Source organism: Plecotus auritus (assembly GCF_963455305.1).
Source record: "Plecotus auritus genome assembly, chromosome: 6".
In the NCBI taxonomy this organism is placed as follows: Eukaryota; Metazoa; Chordata; class Mammalia; order Chiroptera; family Vespertilionidae; genus Plecotus; species Plecotus auritus.
This window is the reverse complement of record NC_137773.1, coordinates 69,429,765-69,453,646: the sequence shown is the minus strand read 5'-3', so window position 1 is coordinate 69,453,646 and position 23,882 is coordinate 69,429,765. Positions and strand designations below refer to the sequence as shown.

The 23,882-nt window shown below is 43.0% G+C and overlaps 1 protein-coding gene across 2 annotated transcripts in view; it reads left to right on the top strand.

Moving 5' to 3' along the window:
• The window catches only part of GLRB (glycine receptor beta), a 74,061-nt gene that overhangs the window by 20,101 nt on the left and 30,078 nt on the right, over positions 1 to 23,882 (top strand). The window lies entirely within an intron of this gene.

The window sequence follows — 23,882 nt, the reverse complement described above, 5'->3', positions numbered from 1 at the left end:
CAGAAAATTATAAAAAGCAAAATTGATTTTCATAAAATATGGCCATGGAGCTCCCTGAAAAGATTGTCACCTGGGGAAGAGGGAGATGAGTGGGAAGGAGGGAGAGGCAGGATCCTGTCTTGAAGGAACAAGAAAGATATCAGGGAATAGCTACTATTCCTGATGAATTAAACTTTAGAGACAAAGACTTCTATCCAGTAAGATTAGATTTCCTGAGTGATGTATGTTGTGTTTACCCCTCAGCTTCTCTAAACATATTCAACAAAATTTACATGCTTTTTGATGTTTTAGAATATAGATTTGTGCTCTTTTTTGAAAAATACATTATAAAATTATACTTCAGGTGGGAGAAATAAGGCCCAAGTTTGTGTGTGTGTGTGTGTGTGTTTTGAGATACTTATATTTTTCTTAAGTCATAATATAAGGTGTGGATTGAAAGCCTAATAATAATGGTTACAGCACAGTATAATTATTCAGAGAATATCTCAGACTAGAGAACGAATAATTGAAACTATTCCTTTATTCCTAGTAGCAGCTTGGTGTGTTACAAAAGGAATTGTATATTGCATTTATATTATAATGCCTATTTTTATCTCTAATTTTGATGAGAATTCCATGTATTTATTTTTATAGAAGCATGTATTTAGCCTCTGAATAATTGATTTTCTTAGACAATGTGTAAATATTTTTAGAGAAGTATTTAAAAGACAATTTTGGAATCCAGTCCAAAATTGACTTTCAGTGACTTTTTAGTTCACCTAAATGACATAGACATACAGTACAGATCAGTAGATGACAGCTCTAAAATATAATGTACAGTACCACATATCACTCAGGAGACAAGTATAGCACTCATTAATTCAATATACAATTAGTCTATCAAAGCACTTCACTCTTCAAGAGCCAGAGCTGTCATTTTTCTCACAGGGAAACTTTAAGGGGAGCTATTTGGTCTCCACACTCTTCTCTGTACAGTTTTATTTTTCACTTATGTCCTGGTGCACGGATTTGTGCACATTGAAAGGAAATTAATTAGAAGAAATATTTTAATATTGCTATTCGCCCTTTCTCTATAATGGAAGTGTCAGCCAAATTCATGATCGACAATGACAGATCGAAACACACGCATGTGATTGGCACCAGCGAGAGCTTTATATGTATCGTGCATGCACGAGTCAACGTAGCCTTTTATACATATAGAATAAACTTGCTTAATTAGAACTGCTTTCTGATTTAGCTAAACTTTTTCCAGCCCAGTGAAGCACCCCAACTTCTCTTTCAGGTAATTGTCAGCAACACAGCAGTAAATAACAACAGATTATTATTGTAGATCAAGCATGGAGAACTAAGGGTAAAATATTTAACTGCAGCAGTGTTTAACTATATTCTATGCAGTGAGAAAACCTGAAGTCATTTTCAAGGTCCACCATTTTTTACTTCTTTTCAGTCAGGTCAACTTTCTAAACTTTCTAAACCTCCGTTTTCTGGTTAATGAAAAGAAAATAGGATTCTACTCCAGGACTTCTGTGAGGATCAAATGAGATGAGGCACAGGAAGATGCTTCACAGACATTTGGTTAAAGTGTAAAATGTTTGCACCTGGATATAAAGCAAATTGTGTTCCTGGGCTAAAGAAACTGCAAGGAGGCTAGTCGCTAGGGAGAGGAAGCCAGGCATTGCTACGTGGCGTCATTACCCGGCACCCACAGTGACCATTTCCGGGCTGAGCTGGGCTGTGGTCTGCATTTTGTGCCATGGGGTCTCAGCAGTGTTGGCTGCGATTTGGTGGGCTGTTGCTCCAGGATGGTGGTGGGGCCTGTGTCCCACTTGGGGGAAGCCAAGTGTTGCTTTTGGGTGCGAGGTCTGCGGTGCCATTTATTTTTAAATGCCCAGTGCACATCATGGCAGCTCCTGCGTTGAGCATCTGCCCCCTGGTGGTCAGTGCACGTCACAGCTACTGGTCAGACGGACAGACATTTAGACTTATATATATATAGATGGCCCCACTACACTCACCCTAAAACACTACTATTAAGATGTTACAGCTGGCAGAAAACATCCCCAACTCTATTTTGCACTTGAGGACAACTAATGCAAGGATGTTTTTCTCATATGCATAAAGGCTAAATGTGTCATAGATTAGTACATATCATTAATGTACCTGTTATTTAATAGGTATTAAATGCCTTCCAAATATAAGACACCTAGACTTCTCTAGGCTGTATCAGCAGTTATTTGATTCTATCAAGTTGAAAACATCTGGGAGAAGGGAATGTTAGAAAAGGGACTTTTTTTTACAGATTACTTGAAGATTATGATAAAATATTTCATAATTTCTAAGATATCTAATTTTGTCCCTTGCATAGACTCATCACAGTAGCTAGCCCAAAATATTTATTGCTGGGACCGGATTCAAGCAATTCTCCTATGGAGTCTTTGTTCCTACTATTTATCCCTGATCTCCATCTATCTTCTAATTAGAGTCTTTTATGGCTACTCTGACTCACTTTATGCCCTCTTTTCAATCCAAGTCTTTCATTTCTAGCATTTATTTGTTAATGAAATCTGATAGCTTCTTTTTGTGTGTGTATTCTTTTTATTCTCTAATGGACTACAAAGCTCTTAAAGTCAGAAATAATGCATTCTACTTCATTTTCCATAAGATACAGATGACAATAGTTACTCAATAAATAGTGAACACATAAATAAAATATCTTGTACTAGCTAATGTTGATTGAATAGTTGGATAAATAAATTCTGCTATTTGCCTAACACCAAGTGAATTCATGTAGTGATAAAACAATTGACAGAAAATTTTTAAACAATAGACCCATGTAGAACATTTGTTTGGTTAAATAACAGACCAAATAATGTTATTATTTTATAGTGTTAATTTTGGAAATTTTAGAGACCTTTATCTAGAGAACAAAATTATTTATATTTGTTATTTCTTTTGCTTAAATAATCTAGATGAAAACCAATCTGCCTTTCAATTTATGTTGTGTAGATAGTCTAAAGGTTCAGAATGAGAACCATCCTCATCAAGTAGACTTATTTTACCATAATTATTTTTTGCTTTTAGCAATGTTTATTTCAGACATCCCTACCAAAAAAGTGTTATATAGAGATGTATTTTTTTAAAGTACATTTTTATTGATTTCAGAAAGGAAGGGAGAAGGAGAGAGAGATAGAAACATCAATGAGCACATAGAATAATTGATTGGCTACCTCCTGCACACCACACAATGGGGATAGAGCCCGAAACCTGGGCATGTGCCCTGACCTGGAATTGAACCGTGACCTCCTGGTTCATAGGTCCACACTTAATCACTGAGCCACACCGGCAGGCCTATAGAGAAGTTTTTGAGGCTGTCATATTTTATAGATTTGCTCAATCTTTTAAAAAACAAATGGTCTGATATTTGTTGCTTAATAGTTAGGAAAGGCACAAGCTATTATATAGATACTAGAGGCCCTTTCGCAGTTCAGGAGCCCTCGGGGATGTCCGACTGTGTCTTAGGCCCACTCCCCCCAGGCCTAAGCCACAGTTGGACATCCTTAGCGCTGCTGCAGAGTAGGGCTGCTGCGCTTGCCAGGGGTCAGCCCAGCTTGTGGCTGAGTGGTGCGCCCCCTATGGGAGCACACTGATCACCAGGGGCAGCTCCTGCGTTGAGCGTCTGCCCCCTGCTGGTCAGTGCACATCATAGCAACCAGTCCTTCCGCTGCTCGGTCGATTTGCATATTACCCTTTTATTATATAGGATAGTTAACATTAAGATATCTTCTAAGGAGAAAAAAAATGAATCTAAGATAAAACTTCATCATTACCTGTTACAAACACTTGTCAATAGAGATGGCTTAGGAGGGTAACTAAAAGGTTATAAATAAATGGATAAGAGTTATATTATGAGAGGATATTCTTTTTTCTTCCAATCACCTGGGATGAGCTTACTTTCTCTTTTTTTTTTTTTAAGTTTTCGAGGTATAGTTGACAAATAAAATTATAAGATATTTAAAGTGTACATGATGATTTGATGTACACCTACATTGTGAAATTATTCCTCCTCCCATCAAATCAACACATCCTTCATATATGTGAGACCATTTAAGTTCTACTCTCTCAGCAAATTTTAACTCTCTCAGCAGATTTTAATTATACAATACAGTGTTATCAATTGTAGTTACCATGTCATATTCAGATCTTATTTATTTTATAACTGAAAGTTTATACATTTTATCAAGCTCTCCATATTTCCCACATCTCTAAGACCCTTTGCAACAACATGGATGGACCTAGAGAGTATTATGCTAAGTGAAATAAGCCAGTTAGAGAAAGACAAATACTAGATATGATTTCACTTATATGTGGCATCTAATGAAGAAAATAAACTAACAAGCAAAATAGAAATATTCATACTAGTATAGATACCTAGAACAGACTGACAGCTGTGGACCAGGGTGTAAAAGGTGAAGTGATTAAGCAAACAAACAAACAAACAACCCAGACACAGCCGGTGTGGCTCAGTGGTCAAGTGTCGATCTATGAACCAAGGTGTCACGGTTCGATTCCCGGTCAGGGCACATGCCTGTGTTGTGGGCTCAACCCCCAGTGGGGGATGTACAAGAGGCAGCTGATCAATGATACTCTCTCATCATTGATGCTTCTCCCTTCCTTGCTGAAATCAATAAAAATATATTTTAAAGAAGATAAAACAACCACATACAACAGTATGGTGATTGCCAGAGGGAAGGTGGGGTAGGGGAGGTGGAAGAGCACAAAGGGGGGATAAATGGTAGCAGAAAGAGACTTGAATTTGGGTGGTGAGCACATGATGCAGTATGCAGATGATGTATTATAAAGTGGTGCACTTGAAATCTGTATGGTTTTATTAGCCAATGTCACCCCAATCCTATATAATAAAAGCCTAATATGCAAATTGTCCCCTCGGTCAGTCGTTCGACCGGGAGACCGGGAGTTCGACCGCTCGCTATGACATGCACTGACCACCAGGGGGCAGTGTGGAACATGGCGGGCGTCGGTGACACAGCGCTAGCAGCAGGCAGCAGTGGAAGTGCTGCCGGCCCCAATGGGCCCCAACAAGAGCAGCACCGCAGAAGGATGGTGAAATAGGTGAGCAGGCAGCGCCAGACCAAGGCTGGTGTGAGCGGGGCCCAATCACCCTGCAAATGGCATCCAGTGTTGGTGGCAGGGGCGGGGCCACAGCCCGTCTCCCAGGTTCTGAGGGAGCTGGGCCAGGACCTGGCCCCAATCAATCACCCCACAGGTGGGGTTGTAGAGCTGGTGAGGGGATGGTGCCAGGCCAAGGCAGGGTGCCAGGTGGGGCTGCGGGGCTGTGAGGCTGGGGGTGCAAGCTGGGGCCTGATCCCCGCAGGCCACCCTGAGAGACCCCACCCATGCACGAATTACTGCACCGGGCCTCTAGTAAATTCAATAAAAAAGTAAGAATGGTTTGTTAGAGGCTAGGTGGCATCTGCTCTCCAGTAATGTTTATATCTGTTGGTTTTTTTTCATTCAATTCTGACATTTGGCTTAAATCAGCAGGATTTTTTCATAATTGAAAATGTGAACTATTGCACTTGGGGAAAAATTGGGTATTACGGTTCATTGTAATAATCTATACACAAGCCCTTTACCTCACCGAGCATAGTAAGAGTTCTTTTCATGCAAATAAAAGTTTGTTTATATAATCCATTTCCTTTCTTTGGTCTAGGCATGCTTTGTAATTATATTCAATTATTATTGCACTACAATTCATGATCCTGTCAGACTTTTTGTGCCTTTCTGCCACATTACTTTTTTGCTTGTTTTAGTAATAGATCTCAACTCTTTTTGAGCAACACAGTTGTGCCTGTCAAGAAAGAATGATCATATTTGGAATCAGCTAAAAAAGCTTTATTCTAGTCCTTGGTTATTACTCATCTTTGGTGTTTTTAAAACAATTTTATTTTCTATATTTTGTTCTATATAGAGATTTAAATTTATTTCCTTAAAACTTGTATTAGCTTTATTATTCTTTCTATTTTGTTGCTTTTGTTTTTAACTTTCCAGCATTATTTCATTTATTAAGGAATAATATTATATATACAGGGTAGAGCAAGAATTGGTTTATAGTTGTGAGCACATGAAACAGAGTTTATTCTTTTATTATTAATTATTGTGTTATTTTTCATAAAAACAATTATAAAACTACTTTTGCTCCATCCTATATTTGTTCCAGTTGTGGGTTTTTTTTTTCTATTTTGAATCATAAATACACAAGCCTTAAAATGTTTTTATATTTATTTTTTCTCATGTCATTCATCTTTAGGGTTTATGCCCTGTGGTAGGCTAAATAATGGGTCTCCCAAAGATGTCTGTGTTCCAATTTTTGGAACCTGTGATGTTATTTTATACAATAAGAAATACTTTTTCATGTGCTATAATTAAGGATCTTGAGATGGAGGCCTCGTATAATCACAAGGGTCCTTATGACAGGGAGGCAGGAAGGTGGGAGACAGGAGTAGTGGCTGCAATGCAGACAGTATGAATTTGGATGATATGAGTTAGCAGCCACAAGTCTAAGAATGCAGGCGGCCTGGAGAAGCCGAGAAAAGCAAGAAAGTGGACTCTCCCCTCAGAGCCTCCAGAAGGAACCAGCCTAAGGATGCCTTGCCTTTAGCCCAGTAAAACTGAGTTTGATGTTCTGAACTGTAAGATAATAATTTTTGTGTGTGTGTGTGTGTGTGTGTGTGTGTGTGTGTTGTGTGTTGTGTGGTTTTTTTTTCTTGTTTTTTTTTTTTTTCTTTGAAGCCACTCGGTTTTTGGTAACTTGGCTACAGAAGCAATAGGAAATTAATATGCATGCTGATGAACACTTGTTAATTTTTTTCTCCCAAATTCTATTGGAGGATTACCTAATTACATATAACTTCCTCCCAAATGCTGCTGGAGGGTTATCTGATTATATATATATAACTTTTTCAATATATGGAAATGCCAAAATAACCAGTGGCTTTTTTTTATTCAGTGATTACTGAAAATTCTCACTCTTTAAAGTAAATCATAATAAGGACAATTTGAGAGAGTCTGTGTTTTTAATAGTTAAAAATATACTATATGTCTGTCTCTTTTCTTTGTCAAAGTTATTTTTTTTAGTGTGTCTGCCTTAAAACAAAGAATAACATAACTTGTTGTTCATACCTTCCTTTTTTACCTTTTTTCTCCCAACTTTATTATTTCAGAAGCATTGGTAATTAAATATCATAAGAGTATTGTATTAGGCAATAAGGAAAAATGAGAAATGTCCAAGTTTTATTTTCTTCTTTCAGTAATTTGTCACTGTTATCAGTTGATATAGGAAGAATTAAATTAATGGTGTGACTAATACTAGAGAAATATCCTAACCGTCAAAATACCACGAAAGTCATCTCTTTATTCCTGCATTTAATAGAAGTATGTTGGACACTTTATATATAGACAATTAAGAAGACTGCTACTCTCATGCAGTGTATAGTTTAATGTTTCATCCCCTAGCAGGCACTCCTAACAAAAATGGAATATTGGCAGAGGTCTATAACATTTAAATATTCATAAGGTGTTATTAAATAATATTTAATTACACATGTTAAAATGACATGTTGAGAAAAATTGCTAAAAATATAACCTAGGAATTTTTACCGGCAATTTGTTATTATGCAGTTCTTATATGAAACTTCTAACCTCATTAGCAACTACATTTAAATCCTTTTGAAACCAGGATTATTACAATTCTGTTGACAGAACTATAATTATAATGCTGCCAGATGCTGTGAGAATTGGTCTCCTTTATTTCCTTGAATGATTTTTTTTTTTTTAATCAGAATGTAAAGGAAACAAATGAGTTAAAGGCTGCCTATGTGAAAGTTAGGTAAAAATTACAAGTAGAGAGATCTATCCTAACAACAATATAAAATACAGATAAGCTGTTTTTAATGTTAAAATATCATTAATGAAACTAAATCAGTTTTAATGTCTTGTTGTGAAATTTCATATTGCCTTGAAGAAATAGTTTAATTTGGCTGTTAATTGATACTGAACATTTTGGAGACCATCCATTTTTCAGATAATGACTAATAGTGTGTAGTTTGGAGTCAACAATGAGGAGTATTTGTCACCAAGTTCTCTGAAAACAATTAAGTAATTTCGCATTGATAAAAGAAGTCTCTTATGGGAATTTGTTCATTGCAAAATAAACGATAGAGCTATAATTACTGTGATTGAGTAATTGAAAATGAAAATAAATAGGTTTTAAAGATAGTTATCTTAATATAGAGGCATTTGAAATGCAAATAACTACCAGTCACTTAGAAATGCTCATAAAACATTAACCAAAGCATGCTAACTAATGAGCTTTTGTATTTTAATGAGTGTTTAATGCAAACTATTACTTTAAATTAATTGTAAAATTTTAAAACATTCTTAAAAGATATATAAGCTTGCTGCAACTTGTATTGAATCATAATAGTATATACCTACATACCAATAGAAAAGCATCTTTGAGGCACTTTTATAATGCAACTAGAGGCCCAATGCAAGAATTCGTGCACGGGTGGGGGCAGATTGGGGCCAGTCCTGTCAGGAGGAGGAGACAGAGGGAGGTTGGCCAGCAGCTCTACCCCTGATTGGTGTGTGTGTGTGGGGGGGGGGGGCGCGATTGGGGGTGGAGCTGGCTAGGGGGAGGGGCCTTGGTCCGATCGGGGTGGTGGGGGCTGATTGGGGTAGGGCCAGCCATGAGGAAGGGCTGTGGGTGGTAGGCCGGCTGGCCCCACCCCCAAGTGGGGTGGGGAAGCTGATCGAGGGCCAGTGGCCGGGGAGAGGGACTGCAGGAGGTTGGCCAGCCCCATCCCCTATTGTAGTAGGGGGCCCAATCAGGGGTGTGGCCGGTTGGGGGGAGGGGCCACAGAAAGTTGGACAACCAGCCCCACTCCCAATCAGGCCAGTTCGCTGGACTCAGTGGGCATCATAGCGACTGGTCGTTTCAGTTGTTACGGCATTATGGTTGCCGGCTTTTTATATATATGTAGTGAGACATAATGATCAAGAATGACACAGCAAAGTAAGCAATTACCAATTTTTCAGCGATGCTCACTGAAATATAATTCTGAAGTTCTAAAAGATAAAATTCTTAAAGGATTACAGTAGAGACTCAGAGCTTACGTGGTATATTCAGTTTACACTAGTGTGCTGAAAGCAAGAATAATTCAGGAGATGCTCAAAAACAATACTTTAGCACTGTTTTAAGAATTGTGACCTAGGAGTAGATAACTGTTAGGAATAACTATAGGTCAATATGCATAGCCCAGAGCAAACCAAATGAGTACACTATATGAAGATTTTTTTCTGAGGCACAGCATTTTTATCACCATCACCAACTTTAAAAAAAGAATAAGAACAAAATAAAGCATACATCATAATAAGAAGAAATACATGTATTTAGTGCTTAATATGGACTTTATATATAATATCTCATTGACACCTTATAAAAGCCCTATGTTGTATTATTATTATCTCCCATTATTTAGGCTTGAAACTTTGTCCTCTATTCACATTTTAATTCTCTGTAATATTGCCTTTTTAAATTTTGTTTTTATTGATTTCAGAGAGAGGAAGGGAGAGGGAGAAAGAGATAGAAAAATCAATGATAAGAGGAAATTATTGATTGGCTGCCTCCTGCACGTCCCCCACTGGGGACTGAGCCCACAACCGGCATGTTCCCTGACCAGGAAACAAACCATGACCTCCTGGTTCATGGGTCAACACTCAACCACTGAGCCACACTGGCCGGGTTATCATATTACTTTTTATATGCCAATCTACCAAATAATGTTTTTGTTAAAACCATCACTCATTTGCAGAAAGAGTGTTCAGTTTGATTATATTTGGGTCTCTATGACACTTTCTGCTGTCGACCATCTTAAAGCTTTTGCCTCTTTGCTTTGGTGAAATCCCATTCCAAGGCTTTTCTTCTTTTTCTCAGTCTTCTAGCCTTCCCTGGAAATGTTTGCCCTCCCCAGGGTTATTATTATTACTAACTAGAGGCCCGGTGCCTGGTGCATGGGGGGGTGTGTCCCTCAGCCCAGCCTGCACCCTCTCCAATCTGGGACCCCTCAAGGATGTCTGACTGCACGTTTAGGCCCTATCCCAGTAGGATCGGGCCTAAACGGGCAGTCAGACATCCCTCTCACAATCCAGGACTGCTGGTTCCCAACTGCTCGCCTGCCTGCTTCCTAATTGCCCCTAACCACTTCTGCCTGCCAGCCTGATCACCCCCTAACCACTCCCCTGCCAGCCTGATTGATGCCTAACTGCTCCCCTGCCAGCCCTATTGCCCCTAACTGCCCTCCCCTGCCAGCCTGGTCACCCCTAACTGCCCTCCCCTGCCAGCCTCATCGCCTCTAACTGCCCTCCCCTGCAGGCCTGGTCACCCCTAACTGCCCTGTCCTACAGGCCTGGTCCCCCCCAACTGCCCTCTCCTGCAGGCCTGGGTCCCTCCCCAACTGCCCTTCCCTGCAGGCCCAGTCGCCCCCAACTTCCCTGCCCTGCAGGCCCGGTCACCCGCAACTTCCCTCTCATGCAGACTTGTTCCCCCCAAACTCCCCTCCCCTGCAGGCCTGGTCCCCCCCAAACTGTTCTCCCCTCAAAGCCTGGGTCCCCCCCAACTGCCCTTCCTTGCAGGCCTGGTCGCCCCCAACTTCTCTCCTCTGCCAGCCTGGTCACCCCTAACTGCCCTCCCCTACAGGCTTGATCACCCCCAACTGCCCTCCCTTGCAGGCCTGGTTCCTCTCAACTGCCCTCCCCTGCTGGCCATCTTGTGGCAGCCATCTTGTGTCCACATAGGGCAGGGTGTCCCAGATCAGGGTGGGGGTTCCCTTGGGGTGTGGGGTGGCCTGGGCAGCCATGCCCCCCAGCGACCCAAACATAGGCCAGGGCTGTCTGGAAGCAGGTATCTGGGATTTATTTATCTTCTATAATTGAAACTTTGTAGCCTTGAGCGGAGGCCAGGGCAGGCCAGGGAAGGCAGGAAGCTTGGCTTCCTCCATTGCTGGGGGCAACCCAAGCCTCTGGCTCTCTCCAGCTCCATGGCCACCACCATATTTGTTGGGATTTATTTATCTTCTATAATTGAAACTTTGTAGCCTTGAGCAGAGGCCAGGGCTGGCCAGGAAGCTTGGCTTCCTCCATCGCCTGGGGCAACCCAAGCCTCCTACTCACTCCAGCTCTGTGGTGGCCACCATCTTTGTTGGGATTTATTTATCTTCTATAATTGAAACTTTGTAGCCTTGAGCAGAGGCCAGGGCTGGGCAGGGCAGGCGGGAAGCTTGGCTTCCTCCATCACCCGGGGCAACCCAAGCCTCCTGCTCACTCCAGCTCCATGGCGGCCGCCTTCTTAGTTGGGTTAATTTGCATACTCGCTCTGATTGGCTGGTGGGCGTAGTAGAGTGATGGTCAATTTTCATGTTTCTCTTTTGTTAGTGTAGATGACCTGGTGCATGGATTCATGCACATTGAAAGGAAATTAATTAGAAGGTGGCCAACAGGGCAGGACTGGGTGAGACGGGTTGGACATGCCCTGGAGCCAACCTCCTGTGGTCTGTCCCCAGCATCTGTGGAGTTAGCAGGGTCCCTCTAGCAGGAGGGGTCCTTCGGCCTGGCCTGCAGATATTGGGCTGAAACCAACTCTCCAACATCCCCCAAGGGGTCCCAGAGTGCGAGAAGGCACTTGGCAAAGTTGCTGTTGTACAGGGTGTGGAACACAAACGCAAGTGTGCAGTAAACCAAATTCAGGACCGAAAGTACCCCAGCAACAACATAACCCATGGTCAAAGGTGGTATCGCGTGGCGCCACAAGGAATCAGGTTCCCTCCTCTCTGGTTTCAGGGTGTGTCACCCAAGAACCACCACTGCCAAGTCAATGCAGCTTGGTAGCTCCTGCATTAAGCATCTGCCCCATGGTGGTCAGTGCACATCATAGCGACTGGTTGGACGGTAGGTGGGACACATAGCATATTAGCCTTTTATATATATATATATATATATATATATATATATATATATATACATACACATACACACACACACTAGAGGCCTGGTGCATGAAATTCGTGTATGAGTAGGGTCCCTAGGCCTGGCCAGTGATCAGGGCCAATCTGTGGGACAACCAGTGGGGTGATCAGGGCACCTGCTGGCACCCACCTTGGCCTGGCATGGCTCACTCGCCGGCCCCACCGCCTGCCGCTGCCAGTTGCCATCTGTGGGGCAACCAGTAGGACGATCGGGGCTGCCACTCACACCCGCCTTGGCCTGGTGCTGCCCACTCACCTGCTCCCCCATCCCACCGCGGTCCCGCTCTCATCAGGGCCCATTGGGGCTGCCAGTGCCTCCAGTGCTGCCCACTGCTAGTGCCGCATCACCAACACCTGCCATGTTTCGCACCAACCCCTGGTGGTCAATGCATGTCTAATTCCCGGTCGGTAGAGCTCCTGCCCATGGGGACAATTTGCATATTAGCCTTTTATTATACAGAATATATTATTACTTTTTTGCCTTGCACTCTAAGTAGTGTTGATATTTTGGGCAATATTTTCAAGGTTCATTCATGTTATAACATGTATCAGAATTTCATTCCTTTTATGGTTGAACTAGTGGTCCAGTACATGGATTCATGCACATTGAAAGAAAATTAATTAGAAGAAATATTTTAATATTGCTTTTCACCCTTTTCTCTATAATAGAAGTGTCAACCAAATTCATGATCGACAATGACAGATAGAAACACACACATGTGATTGGCACCAGCGAGAGCTTTATATGTATCATGCATGCACGAGTCAACATAGCCTTTTATATATATAGAATAAACTTGCTTAATTAGAACTGCTTTCTGATTTAGCTAAACTTTTTCCAGCCCAGTGAAGCACCCCAACTTCTCTTTCAGGTAATTGTCAGCAACACAGCAGTAAATAACAACACAAAGCAGATTATTATTGTAGATCAAGCATGGAGAACAAAGGGTAAAATATTTAACTGCAGTGGTGTTTGACTATATTCTGTGCAGTGAGAAAACCTGAAGTCATTTTCAAGGTCCACAATTTTTTACTTCTTTTCAGTCGGGTCAAGTTTCTAAACTTTCTAAACCTCTGTTTTCTGGCTAATGAAAAGAAAATAGGATTCTACTCCAGGACTTCTGTGAGGATGAAATTAGATGAGGCATGGGAAAACGCTTCGCAGACATTTGGTTAAAGTGTAAAATGTTTAAACCTGGCTATAAAGCAAGTTGTGTTCCTGGGCTGAAGAAACTGCAAGGAGGCTAATTGTTGCTAGAGAGAGATGTTGCTATGTGAAGTCATTACCCGGCACCCACAGAGACCATTTCCGGGCTGGGCTGGGTTGTGGACTTCATTTTGCACCATGGGGTTTCAGCATTGTTGGCTGTGATTTGGTGGGGTGTCACTTCAGGGTGTGGTGGGGCCTGTGTCCCACTTACGGGAACCCGAGTGTTGCTTTGTGGGTGCCAGGTCAGTGGTGCCGTCTCTCTGTGCACATCATGGCAGCTCCTGTGTTGAGCGTCTGCCCCCTGGTGGTCAGTGTGCATCATAGCGGCCGGTCGGATGGGCGGAGGGAAACTTAGCATATTAGCCTTTTATATCTACAGTAGGGGCCCAGTGCACTAATTTGTGCACCCTGAAAGGAACTGTGGGCTCTAAGGCTGCAGTGGGCACCGGGGTGGGTCTTGGCCCATCCTCCACGCCAGCTCCTCCCACTGTGGCACCTGGTCCCCTGTCTGCTGGCAGCCCCGCTCCCGTGCTACTCCCACGCACTGACGGTTCCAGCCCCTCTTGCACCTGCTGATGCCACAGAGCAATTGGGGCCATCGAGAGCAGCAGGTGCTAGTGGGGTTGGCACCATCAATGGGTGCAAACAGTGGCTGCTGCCCCGATTGCCCCTCAGGACCAGGGGGAGGTAGAGAAGTGCTCAGGGGTGATCAGGGCCAGCAGCCGCCGCTCGCACCCACTGACGGTGCTGAATAATTGGGGCCAGCACTAGCTGCCGGCATCGGGTGCAAGCCACAGCTCTAGCATCGGCAGTGGGTATGAGAAGGACCAGTGCCGGCAGCAGGTGCAAACACACGGCAGGACTGCGGCATGTGGGAGCAAAGAATTTTCAGTAACCACCAGAGGCTCGCCCCATGATAGCGACTGGCGCCCCACCTTGGTCTCACACTCATGCTCACCTGCTCCACCATTCTGCTGCTGATACCCGCCATCTTCCACACTCTGCCACCTGCTGCTGACACCCATCGTGTTCTGTGCATGTCCCCTGGTGGTCAACGCACATCATAGCAACCGGTTTTTTAGTTGTTTGGTTGTTCAGTTGTTCGGTCTATTTGTATATTAGGGATATATATATATATATATATATATATATATATGTATATATACACACACATATATATATATATATATATATATATATATATATATATATATATATATATATACACTAGAGGCCTGGTGCACGATATTTGTGCATGGGGGGGGGGGGGGCGGTGTCCCTCAGCCCAGCCTGCACCCTCTCCAATCTGGGACCCCTTGAGGGATGTCCGACCACCCGTTTAGGCTCGATCCCACCAGTGGGATTGGGCCTAAACGGGCGGTCGGACATCCCTCTCACAATCCAGGACTGCTGCCTCCCAACCGCTCGCCTGACTCTGCTTGATTGCCTCTAACCACTTCTGCCTGCCAGCCTGATCACCCCTAACCACTCCCCCTGCCAGCCTGGTCAATGCCTAACTGCTCCCTGGCTGGCCCAATTGCCCCTAATTGCCCTCCCCTGCTGGCCTGGTCACCCCTAACTGTCCTCCCCTGCAGGCCTGGTCACCACCAATTGCCTCCCTTGCTGAGCTGGTCCCCCCCCAACTGCCCTCCCCTGCAGACCTGGTCTCCCCCAACTGCCCTCCTCTGCCAGCCCGGTCACCCCTAACTGCCCTCCCTGCTGGCCTGATCGCCCACAACTGCCCTCCCCTGCAGACCTGGTTCCCCCCAACTGCCCTCCCCTACAGACTGGGGTCCCCCCCAACTGTCCTCCCCTGCAGGCCTGGTCCCCCCCAACTGCCTTTCCCTGTAGGCCTGGTCCCCCCAACTGCCCTCCCCTGCAGGCCTGGGTCCCCCCCAACTGCCCTCCCCTGCAATCCTAGTCCCCCCCACTGCCCTCCCCTGCTGACCTGGTCTCCCCCAACTGCCCTCCTCTGCCAGGCCGGTCACTTCTAACTGCCCTCCCTGCTTGCCTGATTGCCCACAGCTGCCCTCCCCTGTAGGCCTGGGTCCCCCCCCAACTGCCCTCCCTTGCTGGCCTGGTCTCCCCCAACTGCCCTCCTCTGCTGGCCTGGTCACCCCTAACTGCCCACAACTGCCCTCCTCTGCAGGCCATCTTGTGGTGGTCATCCTGTGTCCACATGGGGGCAGCCATCTTTGACCACATGGGGGCAGCCATCTTGTGTCTTGGAGTGATGGTCAATTTGCATATTACTCTTTCATTCGATGGGATATAGTTAAGCCTAATATTCAAAGTTTCCCCTCGGGAGTTCGACCAACTGGGAGTTTGATCGCTTGCTATGACATGTGCTGACCACCAGGGGGCGGTGCAGAATGAAGGAAGGCCTAGGCTTGCAGCCAGCAGCCACTAGGGACCCTACCCATGCATGAGTTTATTGCACTGGGCCTTTAGTATATAGATAATACTTCATTGTATATATATACTGTGTCTTGATTATTCACTTATCTGTTGATGGATATTTGGGTTGTTTCCACCTATATCACAATATTATGGCTATGAATATAAATGTACACGTGGAGTCTCTGCTTTCCATTCATTTGGGTATATACCTAGGAATGGAACTGCTGGATCATATGGTTATTTTATGTTCAACTTTTTGAGGATAAAATATAATTCTTTTAAAAGTTATTAACGAATATAGTAGGGCATGTCATTGATTTATATAACTCATTAATGAGGGAACCAGCAGAACACTAAAGTTGATTTAATGGAGGATTCAGGAGACTGCATTAAAAGAAAGAATGCTGAAATTAGATTCCTAAATCTGATGCAGACTTAATAATGTTCCACAGGGCAATAAATGCATAATTTTTGGAATTACCCTTAGACCTGACAGAAGTCATTTGCATAATTTGCGATTTATCAATCTTCTATAAGTTATATAACTTTACAGAGTCTAGGCCCTAATAAAAGAAAATGACAATTCAAAGAACTTTACATTTTCTGGAAAACCATTTAGCACTTAGGTGGGCTTATTGGAAAATATTTTAGTAGGACACTGGAAGGGCAAACAGTCATCTTCTGGCCTTATCTACAATTTTTTAATAATTTTTTATTAACTTTGTGCTTACTGCCTTTCACTTTGTTTATAGCATATTTTGCATTCACTTTTTAACAGTAGACCTCATTTTTAAAGCAGTTTTAGGTATACAGCAGGAAAAAATTGAGCAGAAAGCACAGAATTCTCATATATACCCTGCTAATACACATGCACAGTCTCCCCCACATCAAAATCCACACCAGTTTGGTAAATTGGTTACAACTAATGCTCTCTCACCTGTTATTTTATTTATTTTCAATCCATCCCAATTTTTGGAAATGATTTGTGGTGTTTGAAAATAACAAAAACTACAAAGAAATAGTTCTAAATGTGCATGAATCATACAATGATAGTCACACTAGGATCTGAGAGATAAATTAATCCAGTTGGCTATAGGATTTAGCTTTCAGTTCCCTACCTGCTTGACAGAAATAAAAACATGGTAAGATACTAGGAAGCATATAGGAACATTAGGAGAGCCTTTTTATAGTATAAACTGAAGAATAGTTATATTTTTGTAAAGCACTTAGGCCAAATATGCCTAATAATGGTGAATACCTATAAAATGGTATTATAGTAATCCTATCTAATAAAAGAGTAATATGCAAATTAACCATCACTCTGCTACACCCACAAGCCAGGCCCACCAGCCAATCAGGAGCAAGTATGCAAATTAACCCAACCAAGATGGCTGCGGCCACAGAGCGAGCAGGAGGCTTGGGTTTCCCCGGCAATGGAGGAAGCCAAGCTTTCCGCACACCCTGACCAGCCAGGCCTCCACTCAAGGCTACAAAGTTTTAATTATAGAAGATAAGTAAATCCCAAAACAAATGGCTGCCGCCACAGAGCAAGCAGAAGGCTTGGCTCCGCTCCAGGCTACAAAGTTTCAATTATAGAAGATAAATAAATCCCAGATACCAGGGCCTTCACTTGGTTCACTGACGGGCGTGGCCAGCCTACAAACCACCACAGGCCCCTCACCCAGGCCGCCCCACACCCCAAGGGAACCTCCACCCTGATCTGGGACACCCTTCAGGGCAAACCAGCTGCCCCCACCCATGCACCAGGCCTATATCCTATCTAATAAAACAGTAATAGGCAAATTGACCATCACTTCAACACACAAGATGGCTGCCCCCATGTGGATACAAGATGGCTGCCACAAGATGTCCAGCAGGGGAGAGCAGTTGGGAGGGACCAGGCCTGCAAGGGAGGGCAGTTGTGGGTGATCAGGCCAGCAGGGGAGGGCAGTTGGAAAGGACCAGGCCTGCAAGGGAGGGCAGTTGGGGGCGATCAAGCCTGCAGGGGAGGGCAGTTATGGGTGACCAGGCCTGCAGGGGAGGACAGTTAGGGTTAAAGAGGCTGGAAGGGGAGCAGTTAGGCATCAATCAGGCTGGAAGGGGAGTGGTTAGGGGGTTATCAGGCTGGCAGGCAGAAGTAGTTAGGGGCTCAATCAAAAGACATAGGGTAACAGATTGGATAAGAAAACATGACCCATATATCTGCTGTCTATAAGAAACCCACCTCAGAAAAAAGACACACAGAGACTGAGGGTGAAGGGATGGAAAAAGGTTTTTCAGGCAAATGGAAATGAAAAAAAAAGCTGGGGTAGCAATACTTATATCTGACAAATTAGGTCTCAAAGTGAAGGACATAACAAGAGATAAGGAAGGCCACTTCATAATACTAAAGGGAGCAATCCAACAAGAAGAAATAACTCTGGTAAACATATACGCACCCAATGCAGGAGCACCCAAATACATAAAAAAAACTCCTGAAGGCTATCAAGGGAGAGATTGACAGCAATACAATCATAGTAGGAGACTTTAATACCCCACTATCACCATTGGACAAATCCTCTAAACAAAAAAATCATCAAAGAAACATCAATCCTAAATGACTCACTAGACCAGATGGAATTAATTGACATCTTCAGAATATTTCACCCCAAAGCCACAGAATATACATTCTTCTCAAGTGCACATGGGTCATTTTCAAAGATAGACCATATGTTGGGTCATAGGCAAGTCTCTTCAAATTCAAGAAGACAGAAATCATATCAAGCATCTTCTCAAATCACAGTGGCATAAAAGTGGAAATCAACTACAATAAAAACAATCCAAAAAAATCAAACACATGGAGACAAAACAGCATGCTATTAAACAATGACTGGGTTACCAGAGAGATCAAGGAAGAAATAAAAAACATGGCAACAAATGACAATGAAAACACAACAATCCAAAATCTCTGGGACACAGTGAAAGCAATCTTCAGAGGGAAGTTCATAGCTCTACAAGCCTACTGCAAAAAACAAGAAACAATGGTAATAAATTACCTAACCCAACAACTCAAAGAGTTAGAAAGAGAGCAATAAGAAAAGCCCAATGTAAGCAGAAGGAAGGAAATAATAAAGATCAGAGCGGAGATAAACGACATTGAGACCAAAAAAAACAATACAAAAGATCAACAAAATCAAGAGCTGGTTCTTTGAAAGAATAAACAACATTGATAAACCTCTAGCCAGGCTCACCAAGAAGCAAAGAGAGAGGACCCAAATAAACAAAATCAGAAATGAAAGAGGTGAAATTACAACAGACCCCACCAAAATACAAAGGGTTATTAAAAAATACTATGAACAACTCTATTCCAACAAACTGGACAACCTGGAGGAAATAATATATACCTACAAAAATATAACCTTCCAAAACTCAATCAGGAAGAACCTAAACATCTCAATAGGCCAATAACTATGGAAGAAATTGAAGCAGTCATCAAAAAGCTTCCAGCAAACAAAAGCCTGGGGCCAGATGGCTTCACAGGGGAGTTTTACCAAACATTCAAGGAAGAACTAAAACCTATCCTCCTCAGATTATCCCAAAAAATTCAAGAGGAAGGAACACTTCCAAGCTCCTTCTATGAAGCCAGCATCACCCTAATACCCAAACCAGATAAAGACAACACAATGAAAGAGAATTACAGGCCAATATCCCTCATGAACATAGATGCCAAAATCCTCAACAAAATTCTAGCACATCGGACCCAGCAGTACATCAGAAAGATCATACACCATGACCAAGTAGGATTTATCCCGGGGATGCAAGGATGGTACAATATTCCCAAATCAATAAACGTGATACATCACATAAACAAATTGAGAGACAAAAATCACATAGTCATATCAATTGATGCAGAAAAAGCATTTGACAAAATCCAATACCCTTTCTTGATAAAAACTCTATACAAGGTGGGAATAGAAGGATCATACCTCAACATAATAAAAGCTATATATGATAAACCCACAGCTAACATCATACTCAATTGGTAAAAACCAAAACCATTTCCCCTAAGAACAGGAACAAGACAGGGATGCCCACTCTCACCACTCCTGTTTGACATAGTACTGGAAGTATTAGCCATTGCAATTAGACAAGAAGAAGAAATAAAAGGCATCCAAATTGGAAAAAAAGAAGTAAAGCTGTCCTTATTTGCAGATGACATGATATTGTACCTAAAAAACCCGAAAGACTCCATCAAAAACCTATTAGACTTAATAAATGAATTCAGCAATGTAGCAGGATACAAAATTAATGCCAAGAAATCTATGGCATTTCTATACACCAACAGTGAACTTACAAAAAGAGAGACTAAAAAAGCAATCCCATGTACCATCGCACCAAAAAAATTAAGATACCTAGGAATAAACTTAACTAAGGAGGTAAAAGACCTATATGCAGAAAACTACAGGACACTGAAAAAAGAGATAGAGGAAGACGTAAACAGATGGAAGAACATACCATGTTCATGGATTGGGAGAATCAACATCATTAAAATGTCCATACTACCCAAAGCAATCTATAGATTCAATGCACCCCCCATTAAAATACCAATGGCATATTTCACAGACCTAGAAAGAACTCTCCAAAAATTCATCTGTAATAAAAAAAGACCCTGAATAGCCACAGCAATCCTGAAAAAGAAGAGCAAAGTAGGTGAAATCTCAATACCAGATTTCAAGCTGTACTAGAAAGCCACTGTTCTCAAAACAGCCTGGTACTGGCACAAGAACAGACATATAGACCAATGGAATAGAATAGAGAATCCAGATATCGACCCAAACCATTATGCTCAATTAATATTTGACAAAGGAGGCATGAACATACAATGTCAAGACAGTCTCTTCAATAAATGGTGTTGGGAAAATTGGACAGATATATGCAAAAAAATGAAACTAGACAACCAACTTACACCATACACAAAAATAAACTCAAAATGGATACAGGACTTAAACATGAAATGAGAAACCATAAAAATACTAGAGGAATCCACAGGCAGCGAAATCTCAGACACATGCCGAAGCAATTTCTTCACCGATACGGCTCCTAAGGCAATGGAAGCTAAAGAGAAAATAAACAAATGGGACTACATAAAAATAAAAAGCTTTTGCACAGCAAAGGAAACCATCAACAAAACAACAAGAAACCCCACTGTATGGGAGAACATATTTGCAAAGTTATCACTGATAATGGTTTAATTTCCAACATCTACTGGGAACTTATACAACTTAATAAAAGGAAGATAAATGGTCCAATAAAAAAATGGGCAACAGACCTAAATAGAATCTTTTCGAAAGAAGACAGAAGGAAGGCCAAGAGACATATGAAAACATGCTCAAAGTCACTAATTATCTGAGAGATGCAAATCAAAACGACAATGTGGTACCATCTCACAACTGTCAGAATGGCAATCATCAACAAATCAACAAACGACAAGTGTTGGCGAGGATGCAGAGAAAAAGGAACCCTTGTGCACTGCTGGTGGGAATGCAGACTGGTGCAGCCACTGTGGAGAACAGTATGGAGTTTCCTCAGAAAACTAAAAATGGAGCTCCCATTTGACCCAGTAATCCCACTTCTAGGAATATATCCCAAGAAACTAGAAACACCAATTACAAAGGATATTTGCACCCCTATGTTCATAGCAACACAATTGATCATAGCTAAGATTTGAAAACAGCCTAAATGTCCATCAGCAGATGAGTGGATTAGAAAACTATGGTACATCCACAGAATTGAATATTATGCTGCTATAAAAAAGAAGGAATTATTACCATTTGCAGCAGCATGGATGGACCTGGAGAGCATTATGTTAAGTGACATAAGCCAGGCAGTGAAAGAAAAATACCACATGGTCTCACTCACTTATGGAAAATAAAGAACATTATAACCTGATGAATAAAATGATAGATTCAGAGGCACTAAAGCACCTAACAGACTGTCAAATTACAGCGGAATGCTGGGGAGTGTAGGGGTGGTAGGGAAATAGATCAACCAAAGGACTTGTATGCATGCATATAAGCACACCAATGGACACAAGACACTGGGGGGGGTGGGATGAGAGCACGCAACAGGGACTAGGGGAGTCTTGGGGAAGGTCAATGGGGAAAAATAAAGGAGATATATGTAATACTTTAAACAATAAAAAAATATTAAAAAATAAATTTAAAAAAAAGTGAAAAAAGAAAAAAAAAAGAAGTGGTTAGGGGCAATCAGGAAGGCAGGCAGGTGAGCAGTTGGGAGCCAGCAGTCCTGGATTGTGAGAGGGATGTCCGACTGCCCGTTTAGGCCCGATCCCGATAGGGATCGGGCCTAAACGGGCAGTCGGACATCCCTCGAGGGGACCCAGATTGGAGAGGGTGCAGGCTGGGCTGAGGGACACACACCCCCTCACGAATTTCATGCACTGGCCCTCTAATATACATATAAACAAATGAGAACTTAAATAAAGATAGAAGAATTCATCTTGAGTATTTTCATATAGTGGGCATTGACCAAAATAAGGGGCTATGGCTTTAATAACAAGCTTATAAAAAATACATGGGCAACCTCATCTAGTTATTTTCTTATTTTTTATTTTTTTAATATATATTTTTATTGATTTCAGAGAGGAAGGGAAAGGGAGAAAGAGATAGAAATATCAATGATGAGAGAGAATCATTGATCGGCTGCCTCATGCAGGCCTGGCACCTGGAATTGAGCCCGTAACCCAGGCATGTGCCCTGACCAGGAATAGAACCTTGACCTCCTGGTTTATAGGTTGATGCTCAACTGCTGAGCCACACCAACTGGGCTCATTTATTTTTTATACTGACCCTTGATATCAAGTTATAATATTGTGAATGCATATTTTAAATATTACAGTTTAAAGATGTAATTTTGATGATTTTTCTTAATAAGACAAGGTCCATAGAGAGGATGATAAAAATAGTTTTTAGTGTATATACTTTTAGAATTCCAATCATTTTGACAAATCATCACAAATTATTTTTAGCAAATAATTTGAAATTGACTACTGTTGAGTGCTCAAAGTAATGTCAAGTGGGCACCAGCCATGTGCATTCACTGAGGCAACATAATTGGTATTTTATAAGAAAACTAGAGGCCCAGTGCACAGATTCATGCACCAATGGGGTCCCTCAGCCTGGTCTGCACCCTCTCGCAATCCGGGACCCCTCAGGGGATGTCGGACTGCCAGTTTCGGCCCGATCCCCGCAGGCGGGTCAAAATCGGCAGTCCGACATCCCTCGAGTGATGTAGTAGTGGGCAAAGTGGCAGGCAGCTGGGGAGGAGTCCGAGCTCAGGCTGGGTGCTGCTCTGGCTCATCCCAGCCGCACTGAGCCTGCCACTTGGTAACGCTGCCTCAGAGGCAGAAGAGGCTTACGCTGCTGCAGCTGCACTCGCCAGCCGTGAGATTGAAGTCTGGCACCCATCGGTCAGCTGAGCGGCGCTCCCGCTGTGGGAGCGCCCTGACCAACAGACTGTCAAATTACAGTGGAATGCTGGGGAGTGTTGGCGAGTGAGTGCATTGAGCGTCTGCCACCTGGTGGTCAGTGCATGTCATAGCGACTGGTTGACAGGTCATTAGATTGTTCAGTCGCTTAGGCTTTTATATATATAGACTAAAGGCCTGCTGCACGAGGGGGGGGGGGTCCCTCAGCCCAGCCTGCAACCTCTCCAATCCAGGACCCCTTGGGGGATGTCCAACTGTCGGTTTAGGCCCGATCCCTGTGGGACTGCTGGCTCCTAACCACTCGCCTGCCTGCCTGCCTGATCGCCCCTAACCGCCTCTGCCTGCCTGCCTAATTTCCCCTAACTGTCTCTGCCTTCCAGCCTGATCGCCCCCTAACTGCTCCCCTGCCAGCCTGATCACTGCCTAACTACTCCCCTGCCGGCCTGATTGCTCCCTCCTGCCCTCCCCTGCCAGCCTGATCGCCCCCAACTGCCCTCTTCTGCCAACCTGATCACCCCCAACTGCCCTCCCCTGCCAGCCTGATCAACTCCAATTGCCCTCCCCTGCCGGTCTGATCACCCCCAACTGCCCTCCCCTGCTGGCCTGATTGCCCCCTAACTGCTTGCTCCCCTGCAGTGGCCTGATCTCGCCCCTAACTGCTTGCTCCCACTCGCTGGCCTGATCT